The sequence below is a fragment of the Pteropus alecto genome, unplaced genomic scaffold (genome assembly GCF_000325575.1).
Source record: "Pteropus alecto unplaced genomic scaffold, ASM32557v1 scaffold12, whole genome shotgun sequence".
Taxonomy (NCBI): Eukaryota; Metazoa; Chordata; class Mammalia; order Chiroptera; family Pteropodidae; genus Pteropus; species Pteropus alecto.
The window spans coordinates 796,906-824,405 of NW_006432669.1; the positions used below are offsets into that span (position 1 = coordinate 796,906).

A 27,500-nucleotide genomic window follows, 5' to 3' on the forward strand; every position below is an offset into this window, starting at 1 on the left:
AACAGCCATCCTGGATCCAGAAAGCCACATGAACAGTTTTTTGAAACACCTTTTTTTAATTCCCACTGAAATTAGTTTAATTGGATTTCTATCACTTCCAAGCAAGAAGTTTAAATTAAACCTCCTGCCTCTTTTCCTTGCTGTCATATCTACATTAAAGTTTGACTAGCTATTCAAACTTGGGTCTGTCTTCCATGAAATTAGTTAAATATGGGATCCTGGAAAAGATAAAAGGCAATTATTAAACTCGTTCCAGGACTTAGGGCCAAGAATGATACAAAGATTGGCAAGATTGACTCCTGTCTCCAAAGAGCTTCAAACTAGAGAAGAAAACCAGACTTTCAAATAAACTAACCAGAGAAACATATGAGAAATTCATAGGACTATATTATAGGTTCTACTGAATTTAGCGACAGGAAGACTGTCCATCATTCAATGTTCAGAAGAGTGGTGAGCTCCTTTTCTTGAAACTATGTCTCTATCACCTCGTTATCACATAATAATCATTTAAAAGGAGTGCAGGTTTTTTTCCTCAATAAAAATTCGAAATAACTCAGGAAAAAGTTACTATCTAGCTTTGAAATTTAATTATGTTTTTGTGCAAGATTAGGAAATAGGTTTTCTCTTCAGTAGTAACTAAGAGTAATTGATACATTTTGCCTGATACACTCAGTTGAAAAGGATTTGGGGGACACAGACAGCATGAGTGATAAAGATTATCAAGATAGATGATATTGTCTAAAAATGGGTAACAATGGTTAGCCTACTATCTTTATTCTTGTCTTAGTATAAATGTATTTGTCAACTCCTTTCCTGAGAGCAAGTTTTGATTAATGAAGTTGGAAGGAGAGTAAAAGGTCACTCAGGGCAGAGAGGACTAACAGGGGAAGAGACAGTAAAAAGTTACAGTATATGAGAAAAAACAAATTTATTTCATTTTTTTTCTTAGGCAAAATACTTATCTTAATTTCACAATTCAGAAAAGGAAAAAAAAATGAAGGTAGGTGTATTTATTTACATTTCCAAGGTCAGAGAAAGCATGTGGTCAGCTTTGCCATGCCATGTTTTCTCCCCATTCTCCATCTCACTCATTCTCATTAATTGGCAGTTTATACCTTCCACCTCTCTTTCAACTTCTTATGAGCTTTCTAAAGAAAACTTTAGTATAGACTGCTCCTGGCCAGAAAAAATTCCCCCAGCCAACCTGAAATTACTAAGCTTTAGAAGACAATAAGGATAAAGAAACATAGACCAGGACACATATTTAAATGTAGTTATTCCATTATAGTGCTATATTACCTTTCTTTGTCAATAATTCCAACTTTTATATTATCGGTCATGTTGCTTTCTTCTTTCAAACACAAGTCACAATTTGTGATTGAGAGAATTATAAAAATTACAAAGAAAATATCTGATGAATTTATCAGAGAAAGTTTTGTAATTAATTTTGTAAAGGTAAAATGATTACTCTCAATCAGCTTTTTAAGTCAACAATTAATCATCTTATAATCTTGATTCATTGTCTACTATGGGGGAGAGGTAAAAATTTAATGCAGAACAACAATTATATACCTATACAAGAAATGCATAAAAATATTGTTCTTAACACAAAAACCTTCTTTATGTTTTCTCTAAAATTAGTTCTAGAAAATAAATGTAATGAAAAAATTAGGTCATATACATCTTTCTTACATTCTCTTTTATGGTCTGCTGCCAACAAATAATGTAAATCACAAGAAGTCCTGAAATCTCGGTCAGGCATATTTTTAAATACCTTTTCAGCCAATGCCAAACCAAGGTATCCCAATACATCATTCTTCTCCAGGCTTCCCTCATTAAAAATAAAAAAATATTTAAAAAGATGACAATACAAGTAATGATAGCAAAGAAACCAAGAACTATGTCCAGTATCAAATTATTTTATTTCTCCATAATTAAAATCAAACTGATGTAAATATAATATGAAATAGATATATATGAAATAGAGACATTAGGAATATAGGATATTTTCCTAGATTAAAAAAAAATGTATTGCTTATTCAACTTACTGTGATTCTCTTCATTTCCTTGGTTTATTTTATTTATTTTTTATAATTTATTTATATCTTTATTAAATAAAAATTATTGATTACCTACTCTTTATACTAGACATATTCTAGGCTCAGGAAATAGAGCAGTGGACTACAAAAGCCCTATTCTAGAAGGAGCTTACTTTCAAATGAGAAATAATGACAATAATATTACATAAAATTGTGATGAGTGCTATAAAGAAAAAAGTCTAAAAACTGAAAATATAGATCTGGTTTTAGGGGTCATAGTGAGATTAGAGATGAGTTCTTTGAGGAGGCTAGCTCTGAATGAATTTAGAAGCCATGAGAAGATCTATAGTAACAGTTTTTCAGGGAAAGGGTACAACAATTACAAAGATGCCATGCTTATCCTATTTAAGGAAAAAAAAAAAGGCTAAGGTTAGTGATACGTGGTAAGTTAGAGACAATATAAGGCAGATGAACACAGACATGTGGGCCTAGGAAATCATGGAAAAGTGTTTTGTTTTGTTTTTTTAATTTTCTTCTGAACATAATATAAAGATATGAACATTTAAAATATATCACTGGCTACTTGGTTATCCAATTAAAAGACTATTGCTATATTAAGAACAATAATCATGAAGAGATGATAGTGGCAGGAATCAGAAAAGTAATGGAAAAAATATGAGAAGCAGTCAAATTTGAAATATACAAATATATACAAAAGAAAAAATGTAACTAGAATATCATATGTTATATGCTAACTTTAATAGGAAGAATAATAAGAACATACTCATGTATCTTCTTATTAATGCAAAAAAGATAAAAAGGCAGATGTAAATTCAACCGTATCAGTAATATTAAATGTGAATGAATTAAGTAATCCAATCAAAAGAAAGAGATTGTCAGACTAGATAAAAACAAACAAGTAAACAAACAATAATATCCAATTTTGTGCTTTCTATAGGAGACAAGTTATACATTCAAAATACGACAAAAAAAAATTTAAAGGAAAAGATGAAAAAAAGGTACTCTAGACAAACAGCAACCAAAAGAGATTTGAGTAACTATACTCTCATCAGAAAAAATAGACTTTAAAACAAAAGAAAGATGTGACTGGAAATAAAGACAGACATTTTATAATAATAAAAGAATGAATCCATAAATAAAGTATAATAATTATAACCGTATGTATACTTAATTACAGAGCACCAAAATGCATGATGCAAAACACAGAAATGAGAGAAAAAATAGACAAATCCCATAATAGTTAGAGATTTTAACATTATACTTTCAATAATGGATAGAAGAACAAAACAGAATATTAACAATGCTATAGAGGACTTGACAACAGTATAAACCAAGTAGTTCTAACAGATATCTATAGAACACTCTCTCAAAACAGTAGAATCCATATTCTTCCCAACTGTGCAAGGGACATTCTTCAAGACAGATCATGTTCTAGGCCATAAAACAATATTTAATATGTTTAAAATGTTTGAAATTATATAAAATATGTATAATTGACTACAATGAAATTAAATTAAACATCAATAACAGAACAAAATTTGAGAAATTTATAAGTATATGGAAATTAAACAACACCGCATGTGAAAACTACCACAAAAAACACAATAGAAATTAGAAAATACTTTGAGATAAATGTGTACAAAACTCACCATATCAAAACTTATGATATGCAATGAAAGAAGTATTCAGAGAGAATAGTTCATCTCTTCCAATAGGAGGGAAAGTTGTTTATGGGAACAGTTGTAAGTAGATTAGTGTATTTGGTGATGAGAAAATGGGGAGATTTTTTTGTGATTGCTTGTATTTTTCTCCATGAAATATAAAGCAGGATGCCCAGCTAAGAATTAAGAAGTAAAAGAAGATTGAAGTTTGAAAAGGCAGAAGAAATTATAAAATAGCCTTCTCAAAATGTAGATGATAAATTGCCTAATGAAATGTAGTAGTGTTACTAAATAGTGCTAAGGGCATCCTTAATTTTTATGGTCATAAATGTAAAGTGGCATCAATCAGTAAGAATTCATATTCAACTTCTCTGTGCCTATGTGGAATACAATTGGATTTAATCTCGTCAGCTTTTACAAAGGGAGAGTAAAAGGACAGAAGAGAAAGTGAGCTGAGAACTATGCTAGGGAGTAGATATAGTAATAAACAAATGGAGTTCAAGCAACAAAAAAAGAAAAAGAGAACAGGATGTAATAGAGTGAAAAAGTGGAAGGGGCCAAAGGATTGGAGGTAAAATTGCAAGTCAAATTGAAATAGCAATGAGAAGCAATACAAATCCCCACTTTACCTGTGTCGATATGGGACATGAGGAAACAAAACAAAACAAACAAAAATACTTCTCCCTTAACAGGTTGTCAGGGAAAGCAATGTTTTCTGGGCATGGCTGAGTTAGAAAAATAAGATAAAGGGGATATATGTGCTATCTTTACTCTCTATGCTTCCACTGAATTCTTAAAACAGATTTTTCAAGGCTTGAAATTTTCCTGTTTTCCAAATTGGCACTCAATGAAAGTAAAAGAGGACACTCTAACCAATGCATTTTTGCGATGATTATATCCTTTTTCTTCTAACCTATCAGAATACAGAGGGTGACCCTACTACTAGCCAATTTGTCTTGCTGTGTGATAAAGTTTTCCCCCTCTAAAATTTAATTTGTGGGACTTGCTAATAAATGTATTCTGGGAACAATTTTGATTAAATCCAAATAAATGATAAATAGTATGCTTAAGTCCATTTATATTTATTTCTCCTTTGTTAACCATGTTGGCAACACCTCAAAATTTAGTGCTTTCTGCAAATTTCATTAGCAGGCAATTTATTCCCCCCTGGAGATGATTAATAAAGATGGAAAACAAAACCTGACCTCATGCCAAGCTCCTGCAGCCCCCCTACTAGCCACTTCCTCACAACTGGACACACTCCTATTTATCACCACCTTCCTTTGCACTGGTTCAGCCAGCATGCCAAATGATGTGACAGTGTTCATATCCTAGCCAACTTGAAACAGGTTAGAATAGTAACTTTTCTGGGACACTTCACGAAATGCTTCAGCTATTGCCCCAATAAAACACAGATTGTATTTCACAATGCTACTAGCTTTGTCCTTCTGCAAACAGACACAATATTTGGCATCATTTATATTTTTATAAGCCTATGTAGCCATATTACTGAGTCTATTGTTCTCTGGGTGTTTATAGATTTCCCTTAAAGAAGAAAATAAGGACTGACATCACACATATCATATCACTCTGATTACTCTCTCTGTTTGAAGTTTTGCACCCTGTCTGCTTTTCCTCAAATGCCTGGCATTGTTCCAGTTCTTAATGATATTTCAAAGTCTTCTAAGTACTTTAACAAATGTAGGCCCATTTTTCCTGCCTCTAAGTGATTGTGAGTTAGACTATTCTGATATTAATATTTTCTAAGTTCAACGTTAAATGTAGCCATGGAATCAAGTGGTCTGTGGTTGAGAAATTCTTGCCTAATTAATGGAATCAGTTGTGAAATTAGTCTGATTTGGCTATAAAGGCTTAGAATATTAGATTAACTTGTACTTTTTTTCAAGTTTGTTATTTTCTTATTAAATAGCATGGTCTACATTGTTATATGAGCCAAAAGTTAATTTTAATTATTACCTTGCAAAGCTGATTCAAAATCAGTTCACCATAAAAATTACTTTAATTGCAATAGCTAGGATTTTGCTTTGTTTTTTAGGCTTTGTTTTACTTTGTTTATTTTACACATTCCAACAGAAAAGTGAAACTTTGCTGTTATATATGTTAGAGAAAATTTGTCTGTGATACAAATGAATCTGACTTAGAAATTATTTAAAAACCTTAATTTTATGTAAACACTGAAACAAACTTGATTTCCTTCAATTCCTTGTCAATTATTATTAACAAAAAAAAATTCATTTGCAAAATTCTCTAAAATATCACTTTAAAGAAAACATAATTATTGGTAAATAGCTTTTGCAAACTTTTAATGGTAGCATATATTTAATAATTTCGATAAAGACAAAGTTGAATATTGCATCTCTGAAAATTAAATGTGAACTTTAAAAAAAATTGCAGAACATCAGAGTGAATACTTTATATTTCCCAAGAGCACTAGAGAAACATCTTGTTACACTATATTAATATATGTATTGAACATTCCATCCTTGTTCTAATGTCACTAGATTTTTCTAGGTACTTGAGAATTTTTGAAGAAATATTACTATAGTTAACAGACCAGTAGTAAGACTATTCATTATGTATTGTACATTTTGTATATATGTTTTAATATTTCCATTTCATTTTTCTCATAGACGAGAACTGCTACATGCATGACCTTATTTCATGTTGATGGGTAGGGTACTTATCCGATTAATCATTCAAGTCCCAAGGGTTGCAGAATTAAAAGGGAAAACAAAAGCCATAATGCTCTGAAAAAATTCACTAAATAACTGATTTCTTATGAAATTAGTTTCTAATAAATATATCCACATACTTGAAAGAACACTGGTAGTTGAGCTAATGTGAAAGTTTGTATTTGTTTTTTATGGACCTGCTTCTCACCTAGGTCTCATCAAAGTACAAATAACATTTCCATGGTCAGGGTTAGGTTAGGGACCTGCGATGAGGGATAAAGAGCTAAACAAAATTCTAAGAAGTAGAGATATTTGGGGATCATGAGTCAGGAATTATAGGGGAATTGACGTGAGACTAGAAGACAAGCTTGAAAGCCGAGTGTGAAGTTTTTGAGTAGCGTGCCAAGAAGTTGGACTTTTTGTGATGAGAAATTTGAAGCTATTGAAGGATTTAAGCAAAATTATATAAATAGAGTTGAGCTACAAGACAATTAATTTACCACAGAATAGTGGCTGGATGAGAAAAGAAAGTGACATAAGGCAGGGAACTTGTTAAATAAATATTGCAAAAGGGCAGGACAGAAATAAATTAATATACTCAATAAATATTTATTAAGCTTATACTATCTGTCGGGCACTCTTCAAGGTAATAAGAATACAGAAGTAAACACAACAGAACAAAATCCCTGACCTCATAGAACTTACATTTCAGCACCAGGAGATAGACAATAAAAAAAAAACAATAATAATAAATAAACAAATAATATAGTGTGTGAGGAGATGTTAAATGATTTTGGAAAAAATAAACAGGGAAAGAAAATCAAGAGCATGAGATGAAAAATTTGGGGGAATTACAATTTTAAACAAGTCACAGTAGGCTTTATGGAAAAGGGGATATTTGAGGAAAATCTTGAATGAGGAGGCAATATGAATATCTTGGAGAACATGTTTCAGGCAGAGGAAGGATCCAGGGGAAAGGCCTTAAGTCCAAAGGAAACCAGAATATACAAGGGGGAAACAGAAAGTCAGCACAGCTGGAATAAGGTGATGTTAAGAGAAGCAGAAAGTGAGATATTGGAGGGGGAATTGGGAAGACCAAATAGGGGTTTATAAGATACTCTAAAGACTGCTTTTTGCTCTGAGGAAATAGGAGTTATCGGAAGGTTTGAGCAGAAGAATGACATGCATGACCTTGTTTCATTTTTAAATAAATCAATGTTTTAAAGAAACAACTATATTTCAAAAAATAATTTTATTTTAAAGAAATAATCATGTTTTAAGGAAAAAACTATGACCAATATGGAGAAAATAAACTCTCAGGTAGGAGCAGGGGCGGTGCCCAAGTAGAAGCCAGACCTTGCAATAATAAAAGGTTAAAATAAAGAGGTGACTTAAACAAGGTTTGAGTAGAAGAGGAGCTGAGAAGTGGTAACAAGGACCTGAATCGAGACAGCATTAATAGAAATGGAAAGGGCTAATCTAAACGAAGACTAATCGGGCTTATTAAATATGGGATGAAGATGGGGGGGAGGTATTTAATCACTACTCTCAGTTTTTCACTTAGGATGACTGCGAGCGCTGTACTACCCTTAACAGAAACAGGTGAGTAGGGGGTAGAGGGCTAGTTTGGAGGAAGAACAGCTGTTTTTAATCATATTAAATATGAGACGTTAGTAAACTCTAGAAGGGCACAGAACTCAGACACAAAGCTTAGAAAAAAACTATATGTAATATTACAGACAGATCCAGGTGTTGTGAGACCTGCAATTTATCAATTTGAGGCGGGGAGACATCTTTAAGAAAAATAAAGTAATATTGTAAATACAAAATTCTGTTTGGGATTTTGGAAGTGACTCATAAAAATGTGAAGTACAGAAGTGTAAATATCACAATGAATTCATTTCTGGTGATACCACAGATGGCTGAAATCTCCAAAGGAGTGAGTGAGAACTGAATATTACTTTTGGGAACAATGAGGAAAGACCCTTGAAAACCAGAGAAGGAAGGTGGAAGAAGAACCAAGAAAGCAACATCACTGGGGTTCAGGTTTTCAATTTCAGGAACTGTAAGTGACTGAAATGGCCAAACATTTATTTATAAATAGCTATATGACAAGCACTGTGCTAGATTCTGGGAACTGTCACTATAAGATATGGTGATTAGGAGCCTATGGTGATTAGGAGGCTCTGGTAAAAGCGAGATTATAAAGGGTGACAAATGATCCAGAAGCCAAAAATGTATAGATCACTCATTTAAGAAATATATCCACGATTACCTGATTTTCTTCTTTCTCATAAACTAATGACTGCTTTAATGGTTGAGTATGAAAATATACTGTCTCTGTAAATACATTAACTTTTTTTTACCCACAAGAGGCAAATTAGCATATATGAGACCAAGAACTCTCTAATTCCCTCAGAGACTTTTATGCTTAACTGAAATTATGTGTCTTAGAAAAATTCATTTGAATTTACTCATAGATTTAGCCTCTTTTTTTTTTTTTTTTTTAGGCCAGGATGTTTCCTGCTCGGCTAAAGAAAGAAAAAAATTGCCATTGTTTCTTATTTATACAATTAAATAATTTTCATTAAAAATAAGCTTTATGAATTTTCAAAATTCTCTAATGGTTTAAGATATTTGACATAGAAAAATCAAATAACCTAAAAGTATACTATATTTCATTGTTTTTCCTGCATTTAGTGATTTGATAACTTTAAAGATACTTTTGTCTGTGTTGTGCTTTTAATAGTTATATTACCATTTATGAGTCAATCAAAAATTTACTGAGTAATAAGGACTAAAAGTGTTGTTTTTCATATAGGTTATAGACTTTAAGAATAGTTTCTCTCTCTCTCTCACCCACATACCTCCCCCCACACATATACACACAAACACACATATACTTGAAGTCCATGAGAACTGTGATTTTGTCTTATCTGAATTTTTCTAGGGGGAAAAAAGCCTAAGACTTATTAAACAAGGAAACTTTTTAAAAGGCATTTTGCTTTCCCAAATGGCTTCAAAAATTCTACATAATCTTAGCTTCTATATTTTTCACACTTGATCCCTAAATTTAGGATTAAATCAACCAGCTACTCTTAGGTAATCATTGTCAAAGTTTACAAAGACTCCTCTAGAAAGTAACTTTGTTAAATTTTATTTTATTGGTTTCAAGTATACAGTTCTACATTGGTTGGACATTTATATAGTTTATAAAATGACCCCCCTAATTGCTCTTTCTCTCCCCTGGCTCTCCACCTAGCCATTGCATTACTGCTAACAGTATTCCCTATGCTGTGCTCCCATCCCTGTGACCATCTATCAACTACTAATTTGAACTTCTTAGAAAGTAATATTTTGAGAGGTAATGTACCCTCACTTTCCTGAGGCTAGAAACTGTATCAGATTATGTCTTTGGTATCACCGACAGCAACTACCTATTTTTGACATTTAGATATAGAAACGAACTTGTTATAATGGAAAGAAAGAAGACTGCCATTGGGAGGCCTGAATTTAAATGCAAGGCTCTCTAATAAATAACTGAGTGATGTCAGGCATGATTTCTTACCTATCAGAGTCCTACTTATTCAATCTTTAAAATAAGAATAACTATGCCATCTTCAAAGGAGTATGAGTTCATGTATGCTCAATGCTGGCAATAAGTAGATTTGTTTTCAGCATTTTATAACCAATAGGAATTAAATTACTGATGGAAAGTTAGCATTTATTTTCTAAATTCATTAAATGTTAGACAAAAGCAATATGAGCTGATTTGTACCCTTTTTCCAATTTTTTTTCCTCCCCTAGGCCTGACTTGCTACTGAATTATCTTTAGGATTCAGGAGAAAGTTATAGGTATCTTTCCAGTGTGAATCTGTAGAAAGGAATTGTCTCGAATATCTAGTTCAACTACTTTGTACCATTTTCTCCCCCATTCATAGATACTTTTTTCATGAACCAAGGAACCTTCTTGCCTAACTTTGATTAAAAACTTGATATAAAATAATTATTAAACTAAAATATAAATGAACCATATTATCAAGTGATATCTCTTAACAGGTATCCAAGCTGTGAACTAATAAAATTCAAAATTTTGTATTTCAAAAATGTACAGTTTGGAAACTCATAAACAGATTTGTATTTCACTTTTGTGACAGGGTGGGAGAGTCAGTCACTTTTTATTTTATTTTTAATTGCTCTGTGACAGAAAGTTAGAGACTAATGTGTATACATTAATTTATATGTTCATTTATTCAGCAAATATATATTAATATAAGCTATTGTTCTTATCTTTATGGTTATAACAGATACCAAAACAAGTTTCAAGCTTCTTGCACTTAAAATATTAACAGAGAACATATACAAATAATTAAATATAATGTCTGATAGCATTATATATTTAACTTTAATAACACACATTAAAAGGCATTTGTCTGTCCTCATTGTTACAACATAGTGAAAAGTTAAAATATTTAACAATGGGTTTAACTGCAGAACTTTAAACTGAATTTAGATGTATATGATTCCAAAAACTATGATCTTCCAGCCAAACCTTCCCACTTGGATATACTCAGGATTGTCACTCCCTTCCCCAGTGTCTTCAGCTTTTCTATCTCTTTTATCTACATCTAACAAACTTGAGTCTCTCATTTAATGACAAAAAGTTTCCCTTGAGCCGTATCACCTCTAACCAGTATTCCACCTCTCTTCTTTTCACAGCTCATTTTGTTGAAAGAGTTGTTTATTCTCAGTCTCTACTTCCTGGTCTGATACTCATGTGTGAACTTACTCCAGTCTGGCATTCACTCCTATCACTCAAATGAAACAATATTTTATTAGAAAATTCAATTATAACCTGTCAGCCTTTATTGATATGCCAAAGATAAGAAAAATTCTCTTAGCAATTATATAATTATAATATAATCAGCATAAAAATTGGGGGGAATAAATATAATCAACTCTTGGTAGGCATGTAAATAAGCATTCAACATGCCATAGCCACAAGTCAATATACATATGATCCTTGAACAGCAGGGGTTTGAACCGCGTGAGTCCACTTACATGTGAGATTTTTTCAATAAATACATACAGTACTGTAAATATATTTTCTCTTCTTTATAATTTTCTTAATAATATTGTCTTTTGTCTAGTTTACTATATTGTAAAATACAGTATGTAATACATATAACACACAAAATATGTGTTAATTGACTATGTTATCAGTAAGGTTTCCAGATGATAGTAGGCTATTAGTAAATTTTCAGAAGGCTATTAGTAAATTTTCAGGTAGTCAAAAGTTATACAGTGATTTTCAACAGCAAGGGAAGAGAGATTTGACACCTTTAACCCAGTGTTATTCAAGGGTCAGCTGTATATCCCTATATCTTCAGAGTCTGGTAACAGAACAAGTCTGTTTAGAATATCTTATGATAGGTATTCCTATTTTTTTCTCTCCCAGTTTTTTAGAATAAAATCCAGAAAGCCTCAAGTTATTTATATAGGTGGCCAAGAGAAGGAAATGAAAGTTTTTAGAGGAAAGATGGATTAGGTCGAAGAAATAGATCAAGAGGAATTTTAGGAAATTTAAATGCATGGCATAGTTATATATGCCTTATTCAGTGGTCACAGGAATATTCTATAAAGATGTCAACATTTTTCAAGATGTTTCAGAATATATTATGCTTTTTTTATTATCATTTCACATGCTAAGTTGTCTTAGTTTCATTTGGGATATTTTAAATAATCAACTAAATTTGACTTTACTGAATATAAACTGATATAAGCATGTCATCTTCTCTTTCGGATTCAGATTAAAAAATGCTATTTGCACTGCCTGGACCACACTTCTCCTGCCTCCATCTGAAATAGCTATTTGTGACTTTTTCCTCAGGCCCTAACTTAAATCTTTGAAAATCCTCCTTAGCATCATTTGCTCCCATAATACACACACATGCACACATACCAAGTCTGAGTTAGGTATCTTCCATTGTACTCAGTTTTCTGTACTTATTGCCTCCTCACTATCAGAGCGTTTATCATATCACCTTTGAATTGCCTGGAATTATCTCTGAAATACTTCGATTTAACCCTTTTCTCCCAAAATTCTAAGATCTTCAAAGAGATCATCTTTTCTCTTTCATCATTTTCACAAGAATCAAGCATAGTTCCTGACATACATAAACATTTACTAAATATCTGTTGAATGAACCAATGACTGAAAAACTAACTTAAGAATGAATAAATTACATTTCCATGCCTACCTCAAGAGCTCTGGAAAACCATTCACAATTGGAGGGGTGAAATATATCAAATGTACCCAAGAACATTTTTTCAATATAAAAGCTTGAGTATATTCCTTCTCTACCACAGTCCCTGCCCTCAGGAGTATAATTAATTTTCTGGGAGTCAGAGGCCATGAAGATTTTGAAAAGGCTGTCCAACTGAGCTACCTGATCCACCCCTCACTGAATATCTCTGCTATAGAAGGAAAATGAGGAATGAATGAATGATGGTTCCAAAGATAGCACTACTGGACATTCGAGTATAAGTGAGTCACCACGGCTTTTCCCAGACTCTTAACATGAGCAAATCCAAATGGATCCCCAAAATCAAATCCCATTTTACTAGCCATGGCCCTTTGTTGTAGATAGGTTCTGTAATTTTAGGTTACATTGGAAATTACATGCATTGGTTTTATTTTGTCAAGGTTTTTGCTTTACTTGACATTTTACTTTCTACAAGTTTCTGTCAAAAATGTTCACGTGCATTTGCATGGTGACTGAATGATTTTTTATTCATTTGTAAAACTAATTAAATATCTTACTTCTCTGAATTCTGAGTAATTAATGACGTGTATAGAAATTAGCAGGTGGAGGTAGCATATTATGGTTTTTTCCTCTATCATTGTCCACAGTAAGTGCTTAAAATAAGCAAGAGTCATTCATTATCTTCTCTACTTTAGAGATTTAATTTTAATAAATGCAAAAGAAATAGGAAAATAAAGTGGCCCCATTGTGTTTGTTATTGCTTATGTTTCGTTTAATTTTTATTTTTCAAATCCCTGGTTCAATAAGTATCAGCATTATTGCAAGTGAGGAATTCCACGTTGATGGATAGCTGAACAGATGCCATGACCAGAATGTGCTGAGTTGACAGACTGTACCATAGAATAAACGTTTGCTTTCTTTTACTATGAATTTGCAATTAAAAACTGATACTCTCTATATCAAAGTTTCCAGTTCTCAAAATTCTCTGTATATACTGCAAATAGATAAAGTCAGAAAGTACTATCCCGAAACGGATGTTTATGGATCTTTCTACCATACAAGAACTCTGAGTTTCCAGTGTGTCCAATAGAAATCAGTGTGACTGCTGTTATAAAAGAGCATATATCCATCTCCTTCCTCTGTATCTGCACAATTCCTACTTATTCCAAGTCTCACCTCTCATCAAGATCCCATATCTAGAATCCTAGCCCACTCACTTTCTTAAGTGAACCAGTTCACCCAATCCTTTTCTAGAGTCCCTACCCATGAGATATCTGTGGCAAGACATCTTTTAAAAGTAATTTTAGCCTTGCTTCTTATGGTGGGTTAACTATTGACATCATTCCGAAGCTATTTTTTCTCATAAATATTCTTAGAAAATATCACACTAGTACACAATTCTAAGGGAAATCATGAATAAGGCAATTTTCTGCTGTCCTCTCCAAACCAGTTTGAGCCTAAGAGAGTTATACTTTCCTCTTAATTAAACCATTGTCAAAAATGTGTACTAGTTCTTGTAAATTTAAGTATAATATTTCCATAGGAAAGAATATTAAAGTCTGAAATCTCTCTTTCTTCCAAATGAAAGCTTTCTACTTTCTAATATATGAGTGAAACAATATAATAAAAATGTTCAGTTGATAAGTACAGTGACCCAAAGATACCAGAAGCCCAATAAGACCGAGAAAGTACTCTAATTGACACAAGGTGCCTAAACGTATATGTTAATATTAACCTTTTAGAATAAAATCTCAACTCTGCAAATGTCACTCACTGCTTTCTAAGGTTCAGGGAAGTTCAATACAAAAAAAAAAAAGTAGATTCTCTTTAGAAATAAAAGGAATTATAAATTAACTCTGAGTGAAGAACCTTTCCCCCTGCTTTGAACATTGCTGAAGCTCCTTACTTCAAGGAACTACGGTTGGCTTCCTGTCCTTCACTTGATATGATGTTAATTATATACCTGTCAGAATACCTACTCTATTTTGAAGGTGAGTTGCACATTTTCCCACAACCCACCACTTAGTTCTCTTCCAATTTTAAAATAGTGCTGACTGGTACTTTTTAATTAAGATTTGACAGTTGAAATTTGCATTCCAAAAGCTCATTGAATTCTATGGAATTAAATTGCCTATTTTGTTCTACACACACACACACACACACACACACACACACACACACACACACACCCTATCACCACCACCTCCACCAGTCATTCCTGAACCACTTCATTGAACTTACAAATAGGCTTTCCTCTGCCTGGGTTTTCAATAACATAAGTTCTATAGACTATAGGCGATTTAGCATTTAATCCACTGTAAATCTGCATTTGCAATTTGATGTTCTGTTAATGTAATATAATTTGAAATATAAAGAATCTGGGTAACTGTTAAAATACTTGCTCTTGTTCTATTCATTAGCTACATTATATATAACTTACATTAGCTACAAAGAAATTTGTTTTAGCTTACTAGACTTCTTATAACTCTGTGGCTGATGCTGAGATTTTTATACGTATTAAGGAATACAGACTATATAAATAGCTGAATTTTTAGTTCACAAAAGTAAAACTTAGACTCATGAAAAATTACGTTAATGCCAGTTATTATTTGCAATAACCATATTATGAAACACTTCTAGATAAAAGCTTGCTTTATTAATATAAACTTATTTTCTAAATATTTTAATGACATAAAATAAACATCAGTTTTCAAATAAATTACTTATCAGGTATAGTGATAGTAGAAATGACTTTTTCAATGTCTATATGATTTTTTTTATGCCTATAGCACCTGTTCTTCCCAGGTGGTCTCCCATTCAAGTACTAACCAGGCCCAACCCTGCTTAGCTTCCGAGATCAGACAAGATTGGGCACATTCAGGGTGGCATGGCCATAGATTGCTATATGATTTTTAAATATTTTTTATTATATATCAAAAATGTTACATATCATAAATATTGTTCTGTATGTGACAGAAATAAACATACTTCAAAAAAGCACAAATGAGTTATTTATAAAAACAAGTTATTTATAGAAACAAGTTTCTAAATTGTATATGAATATTTAATTCTACTTATGCGTTAGAGAAAACATATAAAAAGCACTAACTTATTAGTCATGACAACTGATTTTGCTAAATTATTATAGAGTGGATTTATCTAAAATCACCAATACTTCTTTTGGTCCAGATGCCAATAATGCAAAAAAAGACAGATTTGGATAGAGGGAGGAGTCTTTGTTTCCTAAAATATTCAATTGTACTTAGCCACATCAAGTAAAATTATACAATATGAGTCAAAGTTTTGCTCTTATTATGCGAACTCAACATTAAGACAAGTTTCTTAGATGCCTCTTTTCAATATAATCATTAAACCTAAATATATTAACCCTTGAAATTCTTAAGATGCTATTCAATGATGACATTCTCCAGAGCTTTTTAAAAGGTTTCAGAGCCCACACCACATAATATTCAAAATGTTCAGAATACATTACAAAACTTTTTGACACACAAAGAACCAGAGACATTTGACCAATTATCAGGAGAAAAGTCAAACAGATACTAATCCTAAGATAATGCAAGTGGAGAATTATCAGTATGTTGATCTGCTGGGGCTGCCGTAACAACATGGGTTGCTTAAGTAACAGAGGTTTATTTTCTCATAGTTCTGAAGGCCACAAGTCCAAGATCAAAGTACTGTCAATGCTGGTGCCTAGGCCTCTTTTCCTGGCTTATAGGTGGCCGTCTTCTCACTGTGTCCTAACCATGACCTTCTATATCCGTGCAAAATGACAGAGATATCTGGTGTTTCTTCCCATTATTATCTGGACACTAGTTCTATCAGATTAAGACCCCACCCTCATAACCTCATGTAACATTTATAACCTCCCTAAAGATCCTATTTCCAAATAAAGTCATATTTGTAGTTAGCGTTTTGACATACAAATTTTGGAGGAACACAATTCAGTTTCACAAAAATTAGATAAATTTTAAAGCCCTATAAAATCTATGCTTCATGAAATAAAGGTGAGCAAATTTGAAATAATTAGAAAAACAGAAGCTCTTAGTAGATAAATAAAAATGAACCAGATGAAAAATTTTGCACTAAAAAGTACAATTTCTAAAATAATAATAACAATAATAATAATTAATAATGACACTAACAACAACAAATGGAAATGACAGAAGAAAGTTTGTGAAGGTAAAGGTAGGTCAATAGAAATTATCTGATCTAAAGAACAGAAATAAAAAATTAGTAAATAAATAAATCTAAGAAACTCTGACATTATATCACTAATGTCTCAGACTAAAAAGAGAGAGAAATTGGTGTACAAAGAATTTTTTGAAAAATTAATTATTGAAAATATCTCAAAGTTGGTGAAGGATCTAAATTTAAAGATTCAGTAAACTCAACACATACAAACCAGAACGAAATCAAAGTAAATTTGCTTGGATACTTTACATTTAAACATTAAGAAACAAAGAAAAGAATTTTGAAAATACTCAAATAAAAGTGACATATTACTTGTAGGGGAAAACAATTTGAAGACTATGGATTTCTCGCCAAAAACCTAGAAATAGAGTATATATCTTTAAAATGCTGAAAAAAATGTATGTCCCAACACAGAATTCTATAACCAGAAAAAAATACCTTCTGTGAATGAAGAAAAAAGAAAGACATCCTCAGATGAAAGAAAACTGAGAGAATTTAGAGCCAGTAAACCTGCTCTAAAAAAAGGCTGAAGTTACATGATACCAGAAGGAAACTTGGAATTTAAGAATGAAAGAAGAGCAACAGAAATACTAAATATCTGGAAAATAATATAAAAGTCTATTTGTTCCTTTTAAGTTCTTTAAAACACATGAGTTCAGAATGTATAAACCATAATGGTTTCTGGTAACATTTTTAAGGTATGTAGGTAAAATGTGTATAACTACAACATAAGGCAAAGAGTATAAAAAGAATGAAGGATTGTAAGGCACAATGTCACCCCAATAAATTTAATAAATTTAATAAAAAGATAGTAAAAAACTAATAAGAAATAGAAAAAGTTGAACACATCCTTTATCAAAGTAAATAAATGGATGGCAAATAAGCACTTGAAAACATGTTCAACATCATAAGGCATTAATGTAAAGTAAATTATATCTATAAAGATACGCCACTACAACCTATTAGAATGGATAACATTTTTTAAAAACTTGAAAATACAAAATGCTGGGGAAGAATCTCTCATCATGCTGATGTAAATGCAAAGTGCCGCAGACATTTAGAAAACAATTTGTCATTATCTTATAATGCTAAACCTTTACTTATCATATGATCCAGCAATCCCATTCTATATATTTACCTAAGACAAATGACTTGTGTGTGTATGTGTGTGTGTGTACGTACGTATGTGTATATATATATATGTACATATATGTATACACATATATATACGTACGTATATATATACGTACGTATATGTGTGTATGTATATATATGTATATATATGTGTATATATATACACTATATATACACACACACACACACATACACATATACACTATACACACACACACACACACACACGCACACACACGTATATATACACATACCTAAGTGTTTATCATGGCTTTATTCATAATTAGCCAAAACTGTGAACAACTGAAATAGCCTTCAACTATGAATGAATAAACAAAATGTGGTATGGTCATACATATTCGGCAACAAAAGAAAATTACTGATACATGCAACAATATATGTGCATTGTTGTAAGTAAAAGAAGCCAGATTCAAAGGCTACATAATGCATGATTGCATTTATATAACATCTTTAAAAGGTAACAGAGAATAGATCTGTGGCTACCAGAGGCTGAGATTTGGGACAGAGATTGACTCAAAGGAATAACAAGAGAGTTGTGATGATAATTACATGATTGGATAAATTTGTCAAAACTATAGAATTCTACACTAAAATATAGATTTTACACTTTTAAAATGAAATAAATATGTTAAAATAAAATACAGAGTAGTGATGAAATCTCTTTTGGATATTTCATTTGATGGCTCTAGGTGTAGTGCCCAGGCATTAATAATTTTTGATGTGTTTTGTTTTTAACTCAGCTCTCTATTGATTTTCACAAGAATGCAAGGGGAAGTTACTATCATTTAATCCTTCATGGATGCTAGATTGGACTCTCCAGAGCCATTCTTAGAAGCCAGGAGCACAAATAACACAGATTTAGGAAGGTGATTTCTTGGTGCATGAGAAAGATCCCTGAGCTGAAAGTCAGAAGACCTATGTTTGTAATTCTGACTCTGTCATCTTTCTGCTGTCTGTTCTTGGGAAGTTACATGGCAGCTTGGTGGTATATTTGCTGTTTATAACAAGAGAGGTTTGACCTAGTGATCTCTACACTCTCTTCCATCTCTGACAAGCTAGGATACAGAAGCTCAAGATTTCAGCCCTACATTAAACCTTAATTTAATATATGATTTTCAGTCACTTTAATTCTTCTGAGCCTCAAATTCTTTAACTGTTAAATTGGAAGCAATATAAAAGGATGGCATGAAAACCACATACTCCCTCTCTCTGTGATCTCACCAGCCAGCAAAACAGAAACTTCTTTTTTCTTGAAAATAATCAGTAGAAACCACTAATTACCCTCTCTCCACTATTCACTCCCCACAGGAGTAGGAATGATGAATTTAATTGTTAAAACAGCAAAATACTGGCAGACAGTCATCTTGATTTTTCTATTGTAAGGAGGGTAGTATGCTAAAGGTCATTTGTAAAGGGGGCACTTCTTTTCATGTGCTATCTGCTCTCACCTTCATGTGCCTCACATCACAATCCCCTTCTCAGCTGTCTGCTGACCCAATTCTCACAGGTAGGTCCCAAGTTGTAGGCTGGGAGTGGTTGTTCATGGGTATAAGACAGCTCATTTTGGCCACAAAGAGTAATGGACAAATATCTGCTTAATAACTGGATTTCTGGGAATGGAGAGAGCTCTGAATTGGAATGTTTTCTGATTTCCAAAGTATGTAGTCCCCACTGTGACTGATATCAAGCTACCAAAATGCTGTCACTGAAAGCAGAGTTGGGAAGAGATACATAACTGTCTCCTGGGAACCAGTACTAGTGGCTCTAGCATAGCACTATCTACAGATCCAAATCTTGCATTCGATCAAATTTTACAAGCAATAAAAACTGATATTCACAAATATGCAAAAGCTTGAAAATATATTCCTTTGGGGAGTGTGTGCTACTAATTGTTGCTGAGAGTGCAAAATAATATTAATCCATATTGAAGGGACTCTAACAATATCCATAAATAATACTTATGTATTTAAGTAAACAAACTCCTTTACATTGGATGGAAGTTTGTTGGCGAACAGGACATCCATATACCTCAAAGTATCACAGATCACTTTTTAAACTATAAATGGAAAAAGTAACCTTTAAAATGGGAAAATATACACATATGGACAATTTGTATGACTTTTTACATTTGCTTTGTAAATATAATATTTGTATTGTGGTCATGTGGGAGAATATTTTTTTGTCTTAGCAGATAAATTCTGAAATAGAGGTGAGGAGTCATGATGTCTGCAACTTTCTTTTAAGTGGTTCAGAAAAAATAGTATGAATCTATATAAATGAGAATAATAAAATAAATGAGAGAGATATAGCAAACAGCAATTTCTTGATAATTAGTGAAACAAAGCGAAGAACATACAAAATGGTGTATATTAAACTATTCTTTTAAATTTTGTAATTTTAGTGCTTTTCAGTATATATTTTTTTCAAAATAAAAATTTAGAAATAAAAACATCAGACAGGAGGTCAAATATAAATATATATGGCAGTCCCTGGACACCTGCAGGAGATTGGTTCCAGGACACCTCCTCCTCCTGCAGATACCAAAATCCATGTATACTCAAGTCTCTTATATAAAATAGTGTAGAACAATGCATACAGTCAGCTCTCCACATTTTCAGATTTCCAACTATGCACTGAAAATACTGTTTTTGGTCTGCGGTCGGTTGCATCTGAGGATGCAAAACCTGTAGATGTGGACTGACTATACATACATACAAGAGTGTTTTTGTTATGATGTTGATGCAACAAAATGGTGCAAATAAATTAAATTTCAACATTAGAAATGTGATTAAATTATGATTTATATATGATGGATATAGTAGTCGAAGTGATGATATAGATTTTTTTTTATTTACTGTGATAGTCTTTGGATACTGGGTATTCAACTAATTTAAATCTTTTTTTCATTTCCCTTATCTCCTTTCTAGTTTTGTTTTTCTGAAATGTTTGTTTTGTTGCGAAATTTAAACATTGAAATCTATAAAATCTAAACTTCATGTATCTAATAGGACAAACTTCGGTATGTCCAAACACTAGTATATTATTCAGTAATAAAAAGGAATGAGCTATCAAGCCATGAAAAGACATGGAGGAAAATTAAATGCATATTACCAAGTGAAAGAAACCAATACGAAAAGGCTATTACTTTTCACTCTATTTGCACACTTCTTGAATGGGATTCCAGGTCTCTTGAAGTAATTTCCTATAACTTCTACAATAGGAATGTTGCTAAGTGTGTAGTTTTTCTAGGAGTCTATTTCTTGGAGAAAGTTTCTTCTCCAAAGCCACAATATTTAAATATTTGATATGTAATTAGTTTCTTAATTTTTATTATTTGCTTTCTATTTATTATGTGCACCTATAACCAAGTTTTTAAAGAATTGGTTTTCAGAGACATAATGGTATTTTTCTAGTGAAAATAAGATCCAGGTTTCAGAAAACTAAAATTATTTTTAATAAATGTATAAGTGAATTTTTAAATCAGAATGTTCCTCATTTTTTTATATCTATATGCAAATTACATTTTCTTCTTCACCGTATTTTTGTGCATTGAATCCCAACTGCCTTCAAGAGTTACATATAAAGGCAACAATTCAAACAGTGCCATGCTGGGAAAAAATATGCTGATGCACTTTATACATAAAAATCACAATGACTACCTAATAAGAAAGCTTGCCTATTACAATTATTTTTATTGAAAAATACTCTGAATTTGGTTTATTGCAGATTAATTTACACAAAATATTAAACTGTCATTCACTGTCCTATAGAGGATCAAATGTCTTTTAAAAAGTATTCTCTCTCTCTTGCTCTCTCTTTTTTTCTAATGTAATGATTCTGTGACAACAGACACTTCAAAAACCCCGGCCATAAACTATCTTTGGTAGATTCAAATCTATACTTTGAGAGTGAAAATATACCCTTGACCTCTTGCTGTCTTTTGTGATAAATTTAGGACTTTGTGTACCATACTGTTATCTTGAGCACAACTCTGTTTTCATACTTTCGAAATCCCTGGATTATTTTTAAAGCATCAGGATGGTTGAAATTCAAAACCTTTGAAATGGTCCACTAAGGGATAAATCCCATATACCTTTCGTGCTTCATACAGTAATCTCCCTTATGTTCTTCGGGCTCTCTAGAAATAGAATCATCATCATAATAAAGCCTCTGAGATCGGAAGGCACAGTATGGGAAGCAAGGTCATGAATGCAGAGCTTGTGGGGCTCTCACTCACAGCTCTTAAAACTGTTTCACTGCTCCAAGCTGCAGACTTTGCAACAGCTGTTTCGCTTCCTTTGCTAGAAGCACCAAACTCCGGCCTGACTCCCCGTTGCATTTTTTAAGAACACAATGTGTATGTTTGTGCTCCCTAGACTGAGCAGAAGGATCAGGAAAGCCTTACAGGAGCCAATAACACATGTTTCCTACCAGACCAAAATTTCTCCATTGCATATGAAGAGTGAAACAACAGAACAAGAATTTGCAAAGCCTTGGCCAATCCAAATTACACTATGCAAGGCACTTTTGATGGTCAGTTATTTTCTAAGAGTCTTCAAAGCATAGGGCAAACAACTTTGGGCTTGGGTTAAAAAAGAGCAAGCATCAAATTGACTCAGATCCTTGTGACTCTAGGAGAAATATTTAACATTTTATAAAGATAACTATAATCTCTGACAGGTTTGTTGAGAAAATTATGGAAAACAAAAAAGAGGTTGGCAAAATCAATCTGATTTAAAAATGGACCAGAAACTTCAACAGACATCTCACCAAAAAAGATATATAAATGGCAAATGAGCATATGAAAAGATGCTCCACACATCACATGTCATCAGAAAAATACAAATCAAAACAACAGTGAGATACCACTGCACACCTATTAGACTGGCCAAATTCGAGAACACTGACAATACCAAATGCCAGCAAGGATGTGGAGCAGCAAGAACTCTCATTAATTGCTGGTGGGAATGAAAAATAGTACAGCCATTTTGGAAAAGAGTTTGGAAGTTTCTTATAAAACTAAGCATATCCATACCATAAGATACAAGAATCACACTCCTTGACATTTTCCCAAAGGAGTTAGAAACTTAACATTCACACAAAAACCTGTGAATGTTTATTGTAGCATTATTTACAATTGCCAAAATGTAGAACAAAATGTAGGTGAATGGATAAACTTTCGTACATTCAAACAATAGTATATTATTCAGCAATAAAAAGGTATGAGCTATCAAGCCATGAAAAGACATGAAGGAAACTTAAATGCATATTACTAAGAGAAAGAAGCCAATTCGAAAAGGCTATTACTTTTCACTCTATTTGCTCAATCATACTGTATGGTTTAAACTCTAGGACATTTTGGAAAAGGCAAATCTATTGAGACAGTAAAAAGATCAGTGGTTCCCCCGAGTCGAGGGGATGAGGAGGGATAAATAAGTGGAGCACAGAGGATTCTTAGGATGGCGAAAGGATATTTATTGTTAAGCACCTTCTATGGAAGAAGAGATTGATATCTGGAGAAAGTAACTTTCTCAAGTTCTCACCTCACTAAATGGCAGAACTGAAGCAAATCTCTGGCTCTACGTTTCAAACTCAAACAGTGCCATGCTGGGAAAAAATATGCTAGTTATCTATCTAGTAGATGAAGTATATATACTGTTGACACAAAATACTGGAGGTTCTTTGAACAGTTCCGTAGGGGACATTTAAATAGTTCGTGAAATGATACTCAATTCAAGGGACAAAGTAGAGAAAAGTATTTATTTTAACCAGACTGTAGATTTTGGTAATAATTTAAAAAAAAGTATTTGTGAAATAAAAGTATTTATTTTAACCAGATTATAGATTTTGGAAATAATAATACCTTGAATTTTGAATGCTTTCTATGGTAGACACTCTGCTGAGAACTTTATATACTTTCTCTTTGAATTCTCACAATCCATTATTTATTTGTAGCTAAATAAAGTTAACAGGGAGACATGAAGATGAGTTATCCAAAGTTCTTTTCAAGTAAGGATGTTCTGTCCAGCTGTGGAAAGATTAGGGATCTCCAACTGTCAGCTCCTTGGGATCAGCCCCAGCTGCAGGCAATTCCCTTCCAAGGGCAGCCTTCATTCAGTGACTGAGCAAGATGTGTGTATTGATTCTTCTGGCCCTACATGGGACACTCCGATGGACAGCAATCTCTCCGGAGCTCCGGACATGGCCAAGAATCTGTCAGGCCTGCATTTCTTTTTGATTTCTTAGTCTGCCCTATCTTGTCCTCACTTAACCCCATTCCCCGCCCTCTTTTCCTTTCACACGTATTGATCGCTACTAAATATTCTGCACCTCAAACTCTGTCAGCATTTGCTTCCAACTGACAATGCTCATACTATATTTGAAATTTATATCTGGAATTGTAGTTAAACCATAAAAGAAAAAAAAATTGTTTAAAAAATTATTTCACCTGCTTAGAAACATATAAATTTATTATTTAGGTTGAATGACAAAGTAGTTTGCTATGTGGGCCTTAAATGATGGTTGCCCATTTGTAATACAATATTAATGATTTATTTATTCAAGATGCATTCATTAAGCGCTTATTTATCAGAGACTATACTACACACTGGGGATGCAAAGACAAATTAAGACTGCCATTGGGAATATAGCAGCAAATAGAGTGAAAAGGGAGACATTTAAAAGCATGTGAAGAACTTAACGAGAGAATTCTGTAGGCGGGGTTATGAAGGAATCCCCAAAATTATACAGATAAATTGTAGGCTTTAAAGGATTAGTAGGAGTAAATTATATACATACAAATTTAAAAGATTTTAGATTATGTTTTGAATATTCTTCTATATTTAAATTTTTAAAATATGTTTCAAACAATGTCAGCATCATTAGAATAAGTGTGTTATTTCTTAGTGACTGTTGTTTTTTTTTTTTAAGAGAAAGTACTTTCTCCATATATATTTTTTTTATATATTTGGGCTCCTTTAGTATTTCCATTAAAGTATGTATCATGTACTTTAGATTGTTAACTATGATACAATTGTATTAAGATACTATCCTCTAAGTGATTATACTATATACTCCACATTGTCTTCGTAGCTAAATAATGAAGTTATTTGGGGCATATATTTTATTCCCTATGAAGGGTTGTATGTACAAGCAAGAGAACTATATTTGGGCTCCTTTAGTATTTCCATTAAAGTATGTATCATGTACTTTAGATTGTTAACTATGATACAATTGTATTAAGATACTATCCTCTAAGTGATTATACTATATACTCCACATTGTCTTCGTAGCTAAATAATGAAGTTATTTGGGGCATATATTTTATTCCCTATGAAGGGTTGTATGTACAAGCAAGAGAACTGTATTAAAGGAGATGGGGCCTGGGCTGACCCTCAGTAGCTATCATCACATTCCCCTGTGATAATTAGGGGTTGAAGAAAGACATCTTTATATATTCTACCTATAAAAGTTTCATTTTAAAAAGAAGTTATTCAGATTCTGTGAACAACGACAGCCCTTGGCCTCTGATCATTCCCCTATGTAGCTTTGTTGCATTTTTTTCTCTCCTTCCCACTCTCCCAACAAATGTCTTTCCTAGTGAAAATAGCCTGTTTTTAGATTACACTGCTTTCGCGTCTGAGGGAAACAGATTGAAATCTCAACTCTGACTCCCTATCTCTTCTTCCACCTCAAAGTCCCTCTTCTCACTTATAATTGCATCCTCTGTTCTTGGAAGACTGTACTGACAGTAGTTTTATGACCCAGGATTTTTCATTTTCTTATCCAAAGCCAACCTCATCTCAAGTTCCAAAATTTATGGGCATAGGAGATGACATATGGAATTAAACTCTTGATAGATCTTTAACAGCAGCCTCCCTTTGGCAGTAGCCAAGGCTCTCTGTCAGAAGGAAAACGGGAAAACATGCTCTTCGTTGTACAGATGGGTATCCTGCTCTTTCTTCTATAAGTTCTCTTTGACCCACCCTTTCCCTCATCCCTCACCACTCCCCACCCCAAACCACGACCAACCATGGTGGAGAAAATTGACTCACCTTTTTGAATAGCTTTAAATGTTAGAAGTTAAGAAACCATGAAACTCTCATAAAAAAAAAAAAAAATTAAAAAAAAGTTAACAGTGACCCACATAAAGTAAACTGAAACCTTTTGGAATGTTGAATGTAACTGAATGCCCATATGTTCTCCTCAGTGCTTTCTGGGATTTGTTGTTCTAGCTACTGTATTGTTCGAAGAACTACCTGTCCACCTGTGCACTCCTCCAGCATCTTCTCTAGGCTTGTTGACTTAAAAAAAAAAACTAATTACATTGTTTTTCTTCATTTTGCTTCTCTGAGTTTTATCTTGGAGATGCCAATAACCTCTCTCCTTTTTATAGTAAATAATCCTCATTTGGTCCATTTTCTCATCATCTGTGAAGTATAACTTCTCTAAACAAATTACTCTTTTTTGGACTTTGCCCAATTTCCCTGATTGGCTTCAGGAGAACTTTACTCTTGAAAGAGTATCAGGAATAGTAAAATCTTGTCAGCAAATAGTAGTTTAAACAAATGCATTATCTGCCATTTAGGAGATTATTTTATAATTGAGTATTCTCTTAAATAAAAATTAACATTTTAAATATTTATGAATATTACTTCAGGTCATGTATTCTCAAAGAATTTCTGAATCTACTGCTCATTCAGAACTACAAGGATCAATTTATTATTATGAGGCCCAGAGGCACCTAAAATGTTCAATTAGGTTTTTCAAAATTATTTTTCTCTTATGATGATAAATATGGGATATTTTTGAAGCAAGTACCAGCCTCGATTTATTTACTTTTGAGAGCAAAAGTACATTATTAATTTATTCTAAGAATTGAGGAATTTCTTTTTAAACTGGACACTATTTTCTCTGCAACTGTATCACTGCTTCACACAAATTCATGTATTTCATAATTGCTAGTCTAGGACAATTAGAACACCAGAACTAAGTCTGAATGCAAGTTTAAATCCACATATATTTATAAAGTATGTCTTGGGGGTTGGTTCACTTTCAGCTTGGCTAGATTTAAGATCATATCGCCTACTCGCAAACATTTTTCTTCTGTAATTTAATACTACAGAGACAAAGCTTTTCCCCTTTAGTAGATAAAAAGGTTTTGGTTTTTGTTAAATTGTCTCTTAGGCTCTGTTGTAGTTGTACTGAATGCTTGCAGGATCTCCCTTTATTTTTAAACCCTGGAAATTCAACAATTTCACCTTTGCATATCTAGGTATATGTTGTTTTAATAAATATTTATATGGGCCTGTTTGATTTATAGATTCAGGCCCTTCAGTTTAGCTAACCTTTTCTATTGATTATATTTTTGTTCTGTTTACTTCTTGGTTGCATTGCTGAGTGTCAGTTATCTAGATGACTTCTCTTTAATCACTTTCATCATATTTTCTGTTT

General features: G+C 32.6%; 1 pseudogene; it reads right to left on the reverse strand.

The window, feature by feature from the left end:
* Positions 1-15,460: 15,460 nt before the first annotated feature.
* Positions 15,461-15,579, reverse strand: LOC112476259 (annotated as a pseudogene).
* Between the last annotated feature and the right edge of the window lie 11,921 nt (positions 15,580-27,500).